We start from the raw sequence: 18,897 nt of genomic DNA on the forward strand, positions 1-18,897 counted from the left end.
AACACAATATTAATTCAACCCTGCAGAAAACCACCATTGCAGAAGTCTCTGTAACAAACATGTAAAAAAAAAAAAAAATTTGCCTTTTTAAAGAAAAAACACATCTTTAGTAAAGGTGAAACATTGCTGTAGAAAAACATAAAATTGCCAACATGTCATTAATAAGCATTCCAGCATCAGCTAGCTTCATTCTCTCAGCTAGATCCCAGCACCTGCAATCTAGATTGTCATCATCCTCAACCTCATCAGTGTGTACATCATCATCACTAAATACTAATTAATTAAAGTAAAGGCCTTCCTCGTGGAATTTGTAGTTCATTTTACGACAGGGCTGTCACAATTTTTGGGCAATTCTTTTAGAACAGACCAAATGTCAAACTGTTCTGCTGAATCATCTGCATCATCCTTATCTTAGAAAAGCTTAGTTTTTTCCTAGAAACAGTAGCCTGAAAAATTGAAGTAGGGGACATTGTTGTGTCAGGTACCACTTCAGCTGTCAACTTGCTCACCAGGAGCTCATTACATCTCTTGTGATCTGGGACAGTGGGAAATAAAGAGAAGACATAGCTCTTAAACCTAGTATCAAGCATAGTTGCCAAAATGTAGTGATATGATTTGCAGAAGTTGATAACTCTTCGATTCTGGCAAAGCGATTAAAGTACTTCATCTCCTCCTTCAATTTTTCAAGGTGCTTTTCCAAAAGTCTAATTAAGGAAATCACTTTACTCAAGCTATCAGTGTCTGAACTCAATTCACAGGTGACTACTTCGAATCGTTTCAGCACCTTGCACAACACAGAAAGTATTCTCCACTGTGCTGGACTAAAATACATTCCCCCTCCTTTCCCAATGTCATGGCTTGTGGAGTAAGTGTGGATGGCTTCTCGCTGTACCTCCATTCTCACAAGCATATAAAGTGTGGAATTCAACTTTGTTACCACCTCTTGCTTCAGTTGGTGGCAGGGCAAAATAAATTATTCTTGCAGCTGCTGCAATTTCCTACATGCTGTTGCAGAATGCCGAAAATGTCCCAAAATTTTTCAGGTCACAGACAGCATCTCCTGCACGTCCCTGTCATTTTTCAAAAAGCTCTGTACCACCAAGTTGATTGTGTGAACAAAACAGGAAATGTGATGGATTTCACCCAGCTGTAATGCTCTCACAATATTGGTGGCATTATCATAAATAACATATCCTCAGGAGAGTCCAAATGGATAAACAATGTTGCAATGACATCCCTTAGTTTTTCAAACAGGTTGTCATCTGTATGCCTCTTAGTGAAGCCACTGATACACAGAGTAGCCTGCCTTTGAATAATCTGGTGTTGTTGGGTACATGCTGCTGCTGTTCCTGCTGCTGAAGGCAATTCACCAACCCAGTGGGCTGTCACAGTCATATAATCTTTAGTTTACACAGTTCCGCTTGTCCTCATATCTGTGGTTAAGTGTACAGTGGGTAGATAGCATTTTGTAGCCTAATAATTACATTTTCTCTTTCATCCATCTGGGGGACACTCCTTAACCATTGGGGTTGAGTCGGGGGGAGGAGTCTGGCACCCAAAGAGTTAACTTTTTTCAGCTGACAGCATATCACCCCCACCAATTCCCACATACCTCAGTTTGAATTGGGTGCCCTTGGAAGAAGGTTGCTCCTGAAGAGCTCCAAGAGAGACAGTGAACAGGGTTCACTGGTTATAGGCTTTTTCCTTTTCTTTTGCCGTTTTTTTTCTTTTGACAGTGGCGAGAGGCTCCGTGCAAACGAAGCTGACTCGTGGGAGAAGCGCCCGTTGGGGGGAGCGGCCCCGCTGACAGAGAGGTAAGAAGCGCTTCTCACAGCGGGAAGCAGTCGGCAAGAGACTCTCCCCGCTGATGCAGGACGGGCGCTGCCATTAGGCAGAGAGCGCCTTTACTGCTGAGGTTCCCCGCAAGCCAGCTGGAGTATACCAAGTTCCTCCTCCCATGGGGATGGCAGTGAATTCTTGAGGATGGCGCGCTTTAAGTAGCGCTAGCGGGGAACACATTCTAACAGGTTTTCCCCTAATATAAGAGAAAGTGCAAAACGCTGTTAAAGTAAACAACACAGAAGGAGAGCCAGTGGAAGGGGAATGTGTTTGAGGAACACCGCTTTCCCCCCCATCCCTGCTGAGTGAGCACGTGGAAGATCCCTTTTTTGGCGCCAAGCTTCAAAAGGAGGACAGTTGTAGCAGTCATTTGAAGAGAAGTGCACTGTAGACACATATCTTCCACGCTAAGTATCACTTTGTTTCTTCTGTATATGCATGTGTATTATAAGACTATGAGGTGTTGAGCCAACTGTGTTTAAGGAAAACTATAAAGTTCTCCAAACCTGTCTTATTTAATCAGAAATACTATGATATGTTAAATAACCTAGTCTGTATTTTCTGATAAAGGTTGTGGAAGTGTTTGGGCGTGCCAAACATATTGTCTGTTCCAAATGTAATGCTAAATGGGCCCAGGTGTTCTGTGCTAATTGCAGTCATTACTGAAAAACCTGCTGCAGCCTTTCAGCTTGACTAATTATACCTTATACTTTATACTCTCTATATAGAGGTAAAGGAACAGAAATACTATCTTTTGACTGGTTCATAGATAAATATGTACCTGTATTTTGTGTGGTAGCAAAATGTGAGAAAGATAAAGCAACAGGATTTCACCTAAGTAGATTGGGGAAATCACTGTTAGCAGAGACACAGAAGGAGATTCCAGTGGTAGGGGAATGTGTTGAGAAACACCTCTTCCCCTCCCCCGCTGAGTGAGCATGTGGAAGAACCCTTTTTGGCGCCAAGCTTCAAAAGGAGGACAGTTGCAGCAGTCATTTGAAGAGAAGTGCACTGTTGACACATATCTTCCCCGCTGAGTATCACTTTTATTTTCTTCTGTGTGTATGTGTGTGCATGTGTAGACATGTATATTATAAGACAATGATGTGTTGAGAGAACTGTTGTTTATGAGTAAACTATAAAGTTCTCCAAGCCTGTCTTATTTAAATCAGAAATACTATGATATGTTAATATAACCTAATCTGTATTTTCTGATAAAATTGGAGAAGTGTTTGTGAATTTTGAAACGTGATTTAGTTTTTCTTATCTTGTGATGGCAGATAAAAGCAAAACAACACGTACCAAACATAATGTCTGTTCAAAATGTAATATTAAACAAACAAGTGAACGGCTGGATCAGGGGGGGGGGCTCTGTGCAGCCTGCACTGTGGCTCCTGTGAAACAGCCTATAGACGCCTCCACCATAACGGTAGACCCTCCTGAGTGGGCAGCTGCCTTAACACAGGCAGTTAATACCCTTGTAAATCTGTTATCTAAACCAGTTGAGATCTCAGCTACATCTGTGGTTTCTCAGGGTATAACAGTAGGAATGACAGATGAGTCATTTTCCCCAGGGGTCGGTGTATTTCCCTCCCCAGCCCTCCCGGGGGTTTCCCAGATGGGAGAGGTGGGTTGGTCAGCGGTGGCTAAAAGCCTGGACCGGCTTACCCATCTACTGGAGAACCCCAGACACAAGCGTAGTGTTAAAAGACGTAGACAAACAGCTAAAGCGCTGTGGTCAGTGTCAGACTCTGAGAGTTCCTCAGAGGAGGAGGGGGAATTGTTGGACGATTCAGATGTGTCCATTATAGATTCAGAAGGAAACTCTAGGCACCAGGGTATGGACGATCTGGTAAGAACAGTTCGTCAGACCCTGGTGTTTGCTGAACTAGAGGAGACAAAGTCTTTGGACCGCTCCCTCTTTAAGAAGGCTTCTAAGAAGGTGGTCAGGTTCCCTCCCTCAGTTGAGTTAAGGGATATTGTAGAGGCCTCTTGGAAATCTCTAGATAAAAGGTTCTCTATGCCAAGGAAGTTTGGCGTATTGTATCTCCTTCAGGAGGAGGATATGACCCGTTGGGAACAGGTGGCGAAGGTAGATACACCTATGGCGAGATTGGTTCGTCAGACTACACTACCTGTACCCGGGTCAGCGACCTTACAGGACGCGACTGACAAGAAATTAGATTCCCTGCTGAAGTCGATCTTCTCGGCCGTCGGTATTAGCCTCAGGCCAGCATTGTCCTCTACCTGGGTAGCTAGGGCCATGGATGTCTGGGCAGGGCAGTTAGGGTCTGCCTTGCAGGATTCAGATTTACTGCCTCTGGCCATGCAGCTAAGGGAGGCAGCAGGCTATGTATATGAAGCGGCCCATAATTCGGCCTCCATAGCTTCGTCTATTTTAGCTACAGCTGTAGTAGCTAGAAGGGCGTTATGGTTAAGGGCTTGGAATGCGGATTCAGAGTCTAAACGATCATTAGAATCCATCCCGTATACGGGTGGGATGTTATTTGGTCCAGAATTAGACTCTTGGATTTTACAGGCTTCAGGGGGCAAGAAGACATCCTTGCCTGAAAATACTCCAAGACCTAGGGTTAGGCCTAGGTTTTGTTCTTTCAGACAGCCTCCTTACGGGGGCGGGTCTGGCAGAGGCCAGACTACCGATCCAGGGGCCGTGGAATCCAGGAGACAGTCCCGTAGGGGAAGGTCATCCTTTGCCCCTTGTTACGCGGAGAGCTTCTTCCGCCCATCTGCTGGATAGACCAGCAGCATGACTACCACCCACCTCTGGTTCCAGAGGGTGGGGTGGGAGGACGGCTGCTTGGGTTTGCCCGGCAGCAGACAGGGTCCTCGGTAGACGAGTAGGTCCAGAATATCGTTATAGAATTCATGGGACCAGCTCACCTCAGGTTTTGGAAAAAAAAAAAAATTACCTCGCTGGCTTCTGTCAAATCAGAAAGAGCTCAGAGCTGTCGATTTGCTTCGTTCAGACAAAGCTATACAGGCTTAGAATTTCCAGTAAGGGAAAATGTTTTAGTCACACCCATTCAGGGTGCTAAGGCTAGACGAGTTGTTCAGTCTATGACCGAACTTCTAGAGTCTGAAAGGGTCACAGAGAATCCCTTGTCTAAGAATGAGTTTCTTGAGACTAGTGAGGGACTTGGTACGCAGCAGAAGGTTGTCTCCACAGGACAAGTTGAGGTCCTAGATGGAGTGGACAGGCAGGATCCTGTCAGACAAGAGGCTGTCAGTAGCCAGGTCTTTGAAGCTGCTGGGAAAGATGGTGACATCTTTCGCGACCTTACCCTGGGCAGGGTCCCATCCCAGAGGAGCATTCCCGTGCTCGAGGTACCAGTGGAGGAGGTAGGTCCTCAGCTGGTGGTTGCTGGACAAGAACCAAACAGAAGAACAAAGACAAATAAATATTTGGACGTAGTGAGGGCATTACGTATATATGTTAAGAGATCTGCAAAGATACGTAAGACAGTCTCTATTTGTGTTGTTTGACTTTTCCAAACGGGGATGGCCAGCATCTAAGCAAACTATTGCCAGATGGCTTACCCTGACTATCAGGGAGGCTTATGTCCAAAGTATTAATCTCCCTGTGCCAAAACATATTGTTGCCCATTCTACCCGGTCGGTTGGGGCGTCTTGGGCGGCTCGTAATGGAGCCACAGCGGACCAGCTGTGCAGAGCAGCCACCTGGTCCTTGGTCCATACCTTTACGAAATTATACCAATTTAATATATTTGCGTCTGGGGACGTCTCCTTTGGCCGTAGTGTTCTGCGTGCAAGGAGATCAGAGCAGTCCCACCCTTCAGAGGGATTGCTTTTGTAAGTCCCCATGGTTAAGGAGTGTCCCCCAGATGGATAAAATAGAAAACGGGATTTATCCTTACGATAAATATTTTTCTCTGAGTCCATCTGGGGGACACTCCGATCCCCCCCGTCTTTTCGTTGTTTTGTCTCCACTCCCCCCTCTGTTGAGTGGTGTGTCTTGGTTGATTGGCCTATCTTCCTAATGGCTTTTGTAATCAAACTGAGGTATGTGGGAATTGGCGGGGGTGATATGCTGTCAGCTGAAAAAAGTTAACTCTTTGGGTGCCAGACTCCCCCCCCCCCCCCCCCTCCCCCCTCCCCGACTCAACCCCCATGGTGAAGGAGTGTCCCCCAGATGGACTCAGAGAAAAAGATTTATCGTAAGTATAAATCCCGTTTTATGGAACCTTCTGGTAGAGGTGAGGAATTGCTTTTCTAGTAAAATGGTGTTGTGATGGAATTTGGTAAAGGGGATACAGGACCTCAATTAACTGCTAAAACCAGCTGCATTAATTGTGGATATTGGATGCAGATCTAATACTATCATAGTTGCCATGGCGTCTGTGATCCGCTTTGCAACTGGGTGACACCTTTCATACTTGCTTCCTCTTTCAAAGGATTAACAGTCAATTGTTGTAAACTACTAGTAGTCTTCTTCTTGGTCTACTTCTGGGATGACAATCCACCGGTAGCAGCAGCAGCGGGACTAACACTCAAGAATTCTTCTGAGGAATCGTGGATAGGAGAGAAGTCATGTAGCCATAGCATCTTGGATTCAGGACTAACTCTATCACTAGTGAGGATATTGATGAGGAAGGTGTTGTCGGTCTGGCTTTGCAAAGGCTACAAATGGCTTGACAACTGTTGACAGGATTGGTTAAAAATAATTGCACACATAAGAGGTGTATATGCTGGTAGGTTAATTGGCTGCAAACAAAATTGACCCTATTCTGTCTGTTTCTGTCTCTGTCTGTGTGTGTTTTAGGGAATTTAGACTATAAGCCCCAATGGGGCAGGGACTGACGTGAGTGAGTACTCTGCACAGCGCTGCGGAATTAGTGGCGCTATATAAGTAAATGGTAATAATAATAACATTTTTGGTCTTATACCCAGGCTTGACAATGGCCGCCTTCTTATGTGCAAGAACTGCTTCCACTGGTGCAGGACTTACACAAACAACATCATTCTCTTCAACATCCTCATTAGCGCCGTTGTCAGCTACACAAATATTCCCCTCATCCTGTTACAAATACACAAATGTAGGATACCATTTTGTATCATCGGCTACACTAAGAGGCATACCGATGACAACCTGTTTAAAAAACTAAGGTATGTCATTGGAACATGGCTTATCCCGCTTGGACTCTCCTGAGGATGTGTCATTTGTGATAAAGCCACCAATATTGTGAGAGCATTACAGCTGGGTGAAAACCATCACATTCCCTGTTTTGCTCACACAATAAACTTGGATGGTGCAGAGCTTTTAAAAGAAGTGACAGGGAAATGCAGGAGATGCTGTCTGTGGCCCATAAAATATCTGGACATTTCCGGCATTCGGAAATAGCATGTAGAGATTGCAACAGCTACAAGAGCAATTTAATTTGCCCTGCCACCAACTGAAGCAAGAGATGGTGACAAGGTGGAATTCCACCCTGTATATGCTTCTGCGGATGGAGGAACTGCGAAATGACATTGGGAAAGGAGGGGGGATGTAGTTTAGTCAAGCGCAGTGGAGAATACTTTTCGTTTTGTGCAAGGTGCTGAAATCATTCAAAGTAGTCACCTGTGAAGGGAGTTCAGACACTGCTAGCTTGAGTCAAGTGATTCCCTTAATAAGACTTTTGAAAAAGCAGCTTGAGAAACTGAAGGAGATTAAACAAAGCAATTATATTAAGTATGTCGGACTTGTAGATCAAGCACTTTATTCGCTTCACCAGGATCCAAGAGTGATCAAAATCTTGAAATCGGATCACTACATTTTGACAGTATTACAGTGGGGAGAATTTCATCACATTCCCTGTTTTGCTCATACAATCAACTTGGTGGTACTGAGCTTTTTAAAAAATAACAGTGACATGCAGGAGATGCTGTCTGTGTCCAGAAATAATTTGGTTAATTTTCGGTATTCTGCAACAACATGTAGGAAATTGCAGCTGCTGCATGAAAAATCGAATTTGAGGGGGAATGTACTTTCGTCCAGCACGTATTGTGCAAGGTGTTGAAACCACTCTTAAGTAGTCAGCTGTGAAGTGAGTTCAGACACTGTTAACTTGAGTCAAGTGATTCCATTAATTAGACTTTTGGAAAAGCAGCTAGAGAAATTGAAGGAGGAGATGAAACTTAGCAATTCCGTTAACTATGTAGGACTTGTAGATCAAGTACTTTATTCGCTTCGCCAGGATCAGAGAGTTAACAACATCTTGAAATCGGATCACTATATTTTGACAATTGTGCATGATCCTAGGTTAAGAGCTATGTCTTCTCTTTCTTTCCAGCTGACCCAGATCTCAAGAGATGCAATGAGCTCCTGTCAGCAAGCTGACAGGTCAAGTGGTACATGACAAAACGACGTCTCCTCCCACAGTTTCTTTGGCAACTGCTGCTAGGAAAAAACCTAGCTTTCCCAAGGCACCCAGTGATGCAGATGAGTCAGCACAACATTTTGACATTTGGTCTGGTGTAAAAGAATTGCCCAAAAATCATGACAGCTTTGTCGTAAAATGAACTACAAATTACACTGGGAAAGCCAGTTCCGGCAAGTACGGAGACTTCTGTAATGGTGGTTTCCAGCGGAGATGAATTTGTATTGTGTGAGGATGATGTACACATTAATGAGGGTGAGGATGATGACAGTGTTGATTGCAGGTGTTGGGATCCAGCTGAGAGAAGGGAGCTAGCTAATGCTGTTATGCTTGTTAATATTTTGGGTAGAATGGCATGTTGCCAATTTTATGCTTTTCTACAGTAAACTTTCACCTTTATTAGAGAGGTGTATTTTACATTTTTGTTTCCCTGACTTAAAACCACTGTGCACATGACGTAGAGGGATTGGTATCATCATGACTGGAGAGTGACAAGAACACTGCCAACCCTCTTTCTGTATGAGCAGCGGAACAGTAGAATGTCACTGGAGACTTTTAATTACACTGCCAGCCCTATAATGTGTGTTTCAGCACTGAACATTGCCACCTCTCCTGTTTCTGGGTGAGCTAGGGCACAATACAATGTTACTGGAGACTGCCAAGAGCACTGCCACCCCTCCTCTTTCTCTTTCATTAATGACGCTGCCCAACTACACTGGAGACTGCCAACAACCCTGCTACCCCTTCTTTGTCTCTCTGTGAAATGGAGCTGCATCTCCGTAGAGGGCTGTACTTATAGAATCAAAAACTCGCAAGATCCGACGACGCCACAATGACGTTTTGCCTTGTTTTCACTTCTGAGGGTGCGCAAAGTACCAGGCCGGTACTCGGATCAGCAAAGTTCTCCGACAACTGAATCCGAGCATCTATAGTCCTGGAGAGGTGCAGGTACAAGCAGTATAATTTACACTGCCCCCTCTGACTGATTTTAGGTGTATACTGAATATCAGACACTGTGACCATTAACTATACTCACCTCTATCTCAACAGCAGCAGGTAATTACTGCTTGCTAGAGTGAGATTGTGTTGTATATTTCTACACAAATTCTGCTGAAGTTTGTGTGTTGATACCCAGTTCACTTTTCAATATTGTGTTTTTTGTATTGGCCTTTTTTTCCTGCTCTTTTTCCTTTCAGAGTGGATAAAGAGAGGTATATGACTACTAAGTACTGGGATGAGGTGCAGATCCAGGCAGCATAATTTGCACTTCCCCCTGACTGATTTCAGATGTGTACTGAAATTTAGTCAAGATCAGACACTGTGCTAGCAACTATACTCCTCTATCTCTCCAGTGGCAGCTATTTACTGCTAGCTAGAGTGAGATTGCATTGGGTTTGTGTGGTATATTTCTGCAGAATTTTGTCTATTGATACCTGTTTCACATTCCTATATTGTGTACACTGTATCTGCTGTTTTTTACTGCTTTTTTTCTCATCAGGTTTGATAAAGATAAGTTTCTGACTACAAGACCCTTGGGGAGGTGCAGGTACAGGTAGCATAATTTGCACCCCCCCTCTGACTGGCTTCAGGTGTTTACTGAATATCAATATACTGTAGATCAGACACTGTGTCAGCAATGCAACTCTCCTCAGTTTCCCCAGCAGCAGGTATTTACTTCTACCTGGGGTGGGATTGCATTGCGGATTGTGTGTTTTGTATTTGCTGAATTAAATTTGTGTCTTTTGATACCTGGTTCACTTTTCCATATTGTGTACTCTGTATCTATCTTTTTTCATGCTCTTTTTCTTTTTAGGTTGGATAAAGAGAGGTTTATGCAGACTGAGTGTTGGGGGGAGGTACAGGTAGCATAATTTGTTCTCCCCCTGACTGGTTTCAAGTGTATACGGAGTATCAGTCTAGATCAGAAATTGCAGTTCAACTCTCCTCTGTTTCCCCAGAGACAGGAGCAGGTAGTTAATTCTAGCTGGAGTGGGATTGCATTGGGGATGGTGTGGTATATTTCTGCACAATTTTATTATGACATTATTGCTTTCTGTTGATACCTGGTCCTTCTTTTCTATATTGTGTACTCTGAATCTGCCTTTTTTTTATCTTCCTTGCCTGTCCTGCCAAATAAAGGGAGGTCTAGGATGGCGGAGTTTCAGATCTGTGATTTGTCTTACTTATGTAAAATATCAGGCTGTGACCAAGTGGAAAGTCGGACAAATACTTTTGACGGGAGGCCAGCTGTCGTACGAGCTGGCTGGAATCACCTCTGGTTGGGTGGAATCATCCTAAGGCACGTGGGGCTCCGTACATATCTTTACAAGTCTAAGGACGTTAGGTTTTGGAATAGGGTGCTGCACACTACAACTTTGTGAATGTACCCACCCGAAGGGAGTAGCTTTAGTACGTCCCCATTGTCCAGTGTTCCCCAGTGGATGATAGAGAAAATTATATTTTATACGTATGTTAAATCCTTTTCTTTTAATCCATTTGGGACACTGACTACCCACCCATTTCCGCTCTAGTTATCCTGGGATGAAGTTCACCTTTTTCAGGGATGAAGTTGTTTCTTTCTCTTATTGTTTGTTTCTGGTAATGTCCCGTGGGGCTTGCTTAGTCAAATAATTGACTTCCCTGCAGGATGGGGAGGTATAAGAGGGAGGAGCATTTAATTGTTAGAATTATTTAAAGTGCCCATGTCCTGAAAGAGGCTCTATGCCCCATGGTCCAGTGTCCCCCATGGACTAAGAGAAAAGGATTTAACGTAAGTATAAAATCTCATTATAGATAAAACTAGCCCCAGATCTAGACCACATGCACTGCTTTATATTATAACGGGGAGATCACAAGGGATATCTCTGCTATAGTAAAAATCAGTCCCAGACAAAAGCACAGCAAGAACACAAATACAATTTTGAAAGAAATGTGATTTTAATTAAAAAAAAATTCCACTTCAAAATCTTTTTCACCACTTTATTAAATTAAAACAAATTTTATTTTTTGACCAAATGTAGATAAAATGGGAGAAAGGAACAGAACAAAAATGAATAGTTCCCATTAGAAAATACTACCCCCTCCCCCATTAAGACTACTAGATCAACAAGTAGAACTCCGACAGCCAGAGAGGAATTGGAGACAATTTATTTGGGGAACATACCTCAAGAGATGAAAGTAGGTTTTAGTTCACAGGATTACAGATCAGTGGGAGAAAATGGGCAAGTGTAAACTTTGATTTTAACAGAGAAAAGGCTGTCGTCTCCTCCTCCTGGAATCATTCCTAATGAACCTTCTGTCAAATACTTTACCATCCTGACATTAAAACTAAGTAAAAGGCAATAAGTTGTTTTTGTGTGTTACTCTCAGTAAGCAGGGACACCTGCTTGTTAACGCAAAATGTATAATCAGTTAATCATGTAACAGCAACTCCATGCATAAATACATAAACACTTGCAGACATGGTCAAGAGGTTCAGTCGTCGTTCAGACCAACACTGATTTTGACTGTGGAATGATTGTTGATCACAGATGGGGTGGTATCAGAAACTGCTGATGGGATTTTCAAGCACAACAGTCTCTACAGTTTACAGAGAATGGTGCGCAAAAAAAAAACATCCACTGAGCTCCAGTTTTGTCCGTGAAAGCACCTGAACCTGACAGGAAGGCGACACTAACTCAAATAGCCATACATTACCACAGTGGTATGCAGAAAAACATATCTGAACAAATATCACATCAAACCTTGAAGTGGATGGCCTACAGCATCAGAATGCACACACTGGCTTCTATTCATGTCAGCTAAAACCAGAAAACAGGCTACAGTGGGCACAGATTTTCCAAAGCTTGGCAGTTCAAGATTGGTAAAATAGCCTCTGGTCTGATTAATCAAATTTTCTGTTGCAACATGCTGATGATAGGTTCAGAATTTGGCATAAACAACATGAATCAATAGTGCAGGCTGGTGGCTGTGTCACACATTAGCCCCCTTAATATAAACTGAGCTTTGTTAAATGCCACAGCCTTCTGAGTATTGTTGCTGACCATGTGCATCCTTTTATGGCCACAAGCTACCCATCTTTTAATGGCATCTTCCAGCAGGATAATGCATCATGTCACAAAGCACACGTCATCTTAAGCTGGTTCCACGAATATGACAATGATTTCTGTGTACTCCAGTGGCTTCCACAGTCACCAGATCTCTCAATCCAGTAGAATACCTTTGGCATGTGGTGGAATGGGAGATTTGCAGCATAAATGTGCAGCTGACAAATCTCCAGTACCTTGTAGAATCCATGCTGTTAACAAGGCTATTCTAGGGGCAATAGGTGTACCTATTACAGTGGCCACTGAGTGTGTGTGTGTATATAGATATACTTTATGACACGGGCACCCTCTTGGTGAGTCAGACGTGAACAATTTCTGCTCAAAACAGAGCTTTTATTATTCCTTCACAATAAGACAGCATACGCTTCATCATGATGACACCAGGCTACGTAACTCTGGCTAGTCCCAGTTTCCCTGTTTGGTAACCGGCCATTAGCTAGCATCGGTCGCAAAGCATAGTATCATAATTCAGGTTTATACACTTCACACCCCTTCCACAGCCCTGGCATGATCAACAGGTGACACGCCCACCTTGCTTTTAAAAGGAAGTGTCCTAAGGTGCTCTGTAATACCTCTTCACATCAGACACTTTATCAGCTCTGCTATTGCTGTGGAAAAGACACTTTCAAAGCATGTAAGTTAAATCACACTTTATCATTTTACTTTGTCACATATGTCTTACAGCTGTATACCTAACCTAGTTGCTGTGCTATATCTGTGTGCACCCCATTCTGCTGCCTTTACCTGCAGACTGTCCACTGACTCCTCTCTTAGAGACCTGTGTAAAACCATTCCCCTTGTCTGTGTGTATATATATATATATATATATATATATATATATATATACAGTCAAGTCCATAAATATTGGGACTTCGACACAATTCTCATATTTTGGGCTCTATACACCACCACAATGGATTTGAAAAAACTAGCAAGATGTGCTTTAACTGCAGACTTTCAGCTTTAATTTGAGGGTATTTACATCCAAATCAGGTGAACAGTGTAGGAATTACAATGCACTAAAAAGAGCCATTGTAATTCACAGCAAAAAGCAAGTTCATCACTTCGAATCAGCCCCAATTCACAAAAAATGATAATATAGTTAGGTACCTTTGACGTAAAGTGCAGATTTCAAACATTTTGTGCAATACTGATGAAACCGCAGCAAAGTGGAAGGTAATACATAAACACGTCTATTTAGACATCCATGCTTACATTACTTCTGCAATCAACGTTGTTCTTTGTTAATAAAACTGTTGTTTTTATACCGTTCAAAAAAATAAAAAATCCTCCACCATTCTTTGGATGTTAATAGTAGGATCAGGTGTAGTTACAGCAGAGGTGTCACTAATTCTGGTCAATTATTTTACAGTAGACAAGACAGATGTTAAAATGTTGTCCTGAGTCATCTGCATCGTCAATGGGTATCTCTCAGTTTTGCAAAGCACACAACAGTATATAGTACATGTAGGTAACATTGGCACACAGCGGTCGCTGAAAAGAAAAGTGGTGCAAGATGGAATTGTCCTTGGGCCCTCCCACCCACACTTATGTTGGATCTTAAAAAGGACATACACACTTTAACAAACCAACGAAAAGGAATGCCACTTTTGAGGCTGATGTGCTTGGTTTGTTTGGGCTCCCACAAAACAAGCCAACAATGGGCTTAAGGCACCTAAGGTAACAGTACTGAACTCTATTGTGGCAAGATGTTGTTGTCATCATCCTCAGTCTCATCCTCACCCTCGTCAGTTTGTACATCATCCTCACACATTATTAATTCATCACCGCTGGAATCCACCATTACAGCAGTCTCAGTATTTTGATGTAATTGGTGGGAGAGGCCTTCATTTTTATGAACATCATCTTTTCCACATTTTGAGGAAGTAGCCTCCTACGCCGATCACTGACAAGGTTCTCGGCTGTTCTAAAAACTCTTTCAGAGTACACACTGGAGGGTGGGCAGCTTAGGCAGTGCAAAGCGAGTTGGTACATGGGTCTCCAAATTCCCTTTTTTTCTCCCAGTATGTAAAGGAACTGTCTGATGTGTCTATTTCTATGCTGTTGTGAAAGTAATCCTCCTCCATCCTTTGGATGTTGATAGTAGGATCAGGTGGAGTTACGGCAGAGGTGTCACATTTTTTGGTCAATTCTTTTAGACCAGACCAGATGTCAAAATGTTGTGCTGAGTCATCTGCATCATCCCTGGGTCTCTTGGGAAAGCTAAGTTTTTTCCTACCAGTAGTTGAGTGAAAAACTGAAGGAAGAGACGCCATCCTGTCACGTAACACTTGAGCTGTCTTCTTGCTCACCGTGAGCTTCTTGCATCTCTTCAGATCTTGGTCAGTTGGAAACAAAGAGAAGAAATAGCTCTTAAACTGAGGATCAAGCAAAGTCGCCAAAATGTAGTGATCCGATTTCAAGATTTTGATCACTCTTGGATCCTGGTGAAGCGTGTAAAGTGCTTGATCTACAAGTCCGACATACTTAATATAATTGCTTTGTTTAATCTCCTTCAGTTTTTCAAGCTGCTTTTTCAAAAGTCTTATTAAGGGAATCACTTGACTCAAGCTAGCAGTGTCTGAACTCCCTTCACAGGTGACTACTTTGAATGATTTCAGCACCTTGCACAAAACGAAAAGTATTCTCCACTGCGCTTGACTAAACTACATCCCCCCTCCTTTCCCAATGTCATTTTGCAGTTCCTCCATCCGCAGAAGCATATACAGGGTGGAATTCCACCTTGTCACCATCTCTTGCTTCAGTTGGTGGCAGGGCAAATTAAATTGCTCTTTTAGCTGTTGCAATCTCTACATGCTATTTCTGAATGCCGGAAATGTCCAGATATTTTATGGGCCACAGACAGCATCTCCTGCATTTCCCTGTCATTTTTTTAAAAGCTCTGCACCATCCAAGTTTATTGCGTGAGCAAAACAGGGAATGTGATGGTTTTCACCCAGCTGTAATGCTCTCACAATATTGGTGGCATTATCAGAAATGGCATATCCTCAGGAGAGTCCAAGCGGGATAAGCCATGTTGTAATGACATCCCTTAGTTTTTGTAACAGATTGTCAGCTGTATGCCTTTTAGTGAAGCCAGTGATACACAGAGTAGCCTGCCTCTGACAAATTTGACGTACTTTGGTACATGCTGCTGCTGTTGCTTCTGGTGAAGGTGAATCCAACCCAGTGGGTTGTCACAGTCATATAATTTTTAGTATGCCCACTTCCGCTTGTCCACATATCTGTGGTGAAGTGTACAATGGCATTTTGTAGCCCAATAATTAAATTTTTACAAAACTTCTGGTAGAGGTGATGAATATCTTTTCTAGTATAATGGTGTCGTTATGGAATTTGGTAACAGGAATACAAGACCTCAAGTAATTGTCTAAAACCAGCTGCATTAATAGTAGATATTGGTCGCAGATCTAATGCTAGAATAGTCGCTATAGCGTCTGTGATCCGCTTTGCGACTGGGTGACAGCTTTCATACTTGCTTCCTTTTGCAAAAGGATTGTTTAACAGTCAATTGTTGTAAGCTACTATTAGTCTTCTTCTTGGTCTGCTTCTGGGATGAAGATTCACCCCCGTAAGCAATGGGATTAATGCTCAAAATTTTTCTGAGGAATCCAGGATAGTGGAGGAGTCATCTAGCCTTAGCAACTTGGATGCAGGACTAACTTCGATCGCTACTGAGGATATTGATGAGGACGGTGTCGTGGGTATAGATCGCAGGTGTCGGGATCTAGCTGAGTGACGGGACATAACTGATACCGGACTGCTTGTTGTTATTTTTTAGCATAAGTTTGATTTTCCCAACAGCTTGCCATGAACTCCCTTCAAATGGCGTTACATGGTTGAGGTTCCTAGATGTTTAAGGTCCCTACCTCTACTGACTGTGGCTTTACAAGCAGTACAAATAATTCCACACATAAGAGGTGGATTTTAAGTCTTATGCCCCGGCATGATAATGGCCTTCTTCTTATCACGTGCAAGAACTGCTTCCACTGGTGCAGGACTTACACAAACAACATCATTCTCTTCAACATTCTCATTAGCACCCTCGTTGGCTACACAAATATCCCCCTTATCCTGTTGCAATTCCAAAGTGGCATCCTCAATTTGTGTGTCACCGGCTACACTTGGGCTGTTCATGCACAGATCTGCAGAAATGCTGAAAGGGGCCTTCTTTACCGGTACACTATCAGACAGGTCAAAATTACACATAGCACTCGTGGATACACTCTCCTCAGGGATTTGTGTCATTTCTGAATCTGAACATATGTTTTCCTCTAATGCCTTACTGTTTTCTTCCAGCTCGGCTTTTATACGTAAAAGTATTTGGACACCACTTTTGCAGTCAGAATGACAAGGTCTTGCTTGATCATGACTGACCTTATTAAAAGATGCCTCAGTGACTGTTGCAGAACTAGCACTCATAGAGAAAGATAACTTTGCCTGGATTGCAGGTCTTTTTTTCTTGACCAAAGTAAAAGGTGTTTTTTTACATTTTCGTTTCCATGGTTTAAAAACACTATGTGCTTTAACATAGCCTTTAGCAGATGGGGTAGAGGGATCACTATCATCATGACTGGTGCCAGCAGCTGCTTGGTGCTCCTGGTCTTCTGTGTACTGCTGTGAATCCATTATGATAACACAGTACAATGTAACTGCAGATTAAGAGCAACACTGCCAGCCCTATTATTTCTATTTCAGCGATGACAATTAGCAATGGAGCTCTCCTCTTTGTGTTTTACCTGTATAACACAGTACAATGTGACTGCAGGTTTAGAAGACCAAGCCTGCCAGACCTATAATTTGTATTTCAGCAATGACAATTAGCAATGGAGCTCTCCTCTTTGTGTTTTACCTGTATAACACAGTACAATGTGACTGCCGATGTAGAAGACCAAGCCTGCATGCCCTATTACTTCTATTTCAGAAATGACAATTAGCAATGGAGCTCTCCTCTTTGTATATTACCTATATAACACAGTACAAGGTGACTGCTGATTAAGAAGACCAAGCCTGCCAGACCTACTATTTCTATTTCAGCAATGGAGCTCTCCTCTTTTTATGTTACCTATATAACACAGTACAATGTGACTGCTGATTTAGAAGACCAAGCCTGCCAGACCTATTACTTCTATTTCAGCAATGACACTTAGCAATGAAGCAGTGGAGCTCTCCTGAATGTCACTGGAGACTTTGAAGAACACTGCTACCACTCCTCTTTCTTTTCTAGCTGTGACGCTGCCCAACTGCTCTAGACTACCAAGAACGGTGCTCCCCCTTTTATGTCCCTCTGAGAAATGGTGCTGGATCGCCACGGAGGGCGGTACTTATAGAATCCAAAACTCACGAGATTCGACGGCGTAACGATGATGATTTGCCTTGTGTTCAATTCCAAGGACGCGCAGTTTGGGTGTGTTCGGTTCTCGGGGATCCGAGCCTGAGCATCTCTAGTTTTAATAAAGGAGAACACCCACGCTAGCGTCTCACTTGTAAGGTCAATAGCCTGTATTTTAAATGCATTAGTTAGGAACTGGATCGAATGTATGTTGAAGTGCATACAACACTAAGAATCCACAATACTTATGGCAATCACTCCCTTATCGGGTTGGTGGAAGGAGCGAAGTTACTGTAATCACAGTAGCATATGATTGTTGTAGATGTTTTGGCAGATCAGTAATGTGTCCATTTTCAAGGGTCACTGATCCTTAGCACACAAACACACCAATTGCAAGTCCTTAACTTTCTATTGCCTGTGCTTCAACACCTCTAAGTGTAACCTGAATTTCTTCTATTTGCCATAAGTGAGAATGAAAATGAGCTCATACCCACCAATCTCTGGAGAGTTGAATGCTTCTCTTCATATCAAATTGACCCTAGTCTCTCTCTGTCTGTGTGTATGTTAGGGAATTTAGACTGTAAGCTCCAATGGGGCAGGGACTGATGTGAATGGGTTCTCTGTACAGCGCTGCTTAATTAGTGGCGCTATATAAATAAATGGTGATGGTTATATTTAAGTCTTATGTATAGCCAGAGACTAACAGCCAGAGAGGAATTATCAACTGGTTTGGGAATAAACCTTATGAGGCAAGAGATGAAAGCCAGATTTAGTGCAGAGGTTTCAAGTAGAATAGAATCACACCTTAGTATAGAGCAGGGGAAAATCACAATATTTAAGCATTAAGCACAGGTAGTGGTTATTTATTAGCCCAGACAGGAAACATGGTGGTCACCAATGATGCAGCATTAGCCTTCTTTTATGGGGATGATGAGGGTGTTTGCTCATATTTATGGTTCTAACCATGATATTGCAAAATTCACAGAAATTAGTGAATTTTTAAACAAAGTTCACCGCAAACAGAATTTTGGTACTAACCTCCAGTTAGTACTATTGTATTTTACTGACTTTGCTGGCTTGTCTATGTAGGTTTACTCTAGTGTGTTTTAACACAATATAAAGTAATTTTTTGCAGAATGTTTTCAAATTGACAATTCTTGTAAGTCATAAATGTCAATAACTCCTGTTATAAATATGTAGTTTA

General features: G+C 42.7%; 1 protein-coding gene and 1 long non-coding RNA gene across 2 annotated transcripts in view; one reads left to right on the plus strand and one right to left on the minus strand.

Moving 5' to 3' along the window:
* KDM4C (lysine demethylase 4C) overlaps nucleotides 1-18,897 on the plus strand; it is a 458,533-nt gene that overhangs the window by 352,900 nt on the left and 86,736 nt on the right. The gene's annotated exons all lie outside the window — the stretch shown is intronic.
* The window catches only part of LOC142152597 (uncharacterized), a 46,051-nt gene that overhangs the window by 5,843 nt on the left and 21,311 nt on the right, over nucleotides 1-18,897 (minus strand). The gene's annotated exons all lie outside the window — the stretch shown is intronic.

The sequence above is a fragment of the Mixophyes fleayi genome, chromosome 1, assembly GCF_038048845.1.
Source record: "Mixophyes fleayi isolate aMixFle1 chromosome 1, aMixFle1.hap1, whole genome shotgun sequence".
Lineage (NCBI taxonomy): Eukaryota > Metazoa > Chordata > Amphibia > Anura > Limnodynastidae > Mixophyes > Mixophyes fleayi.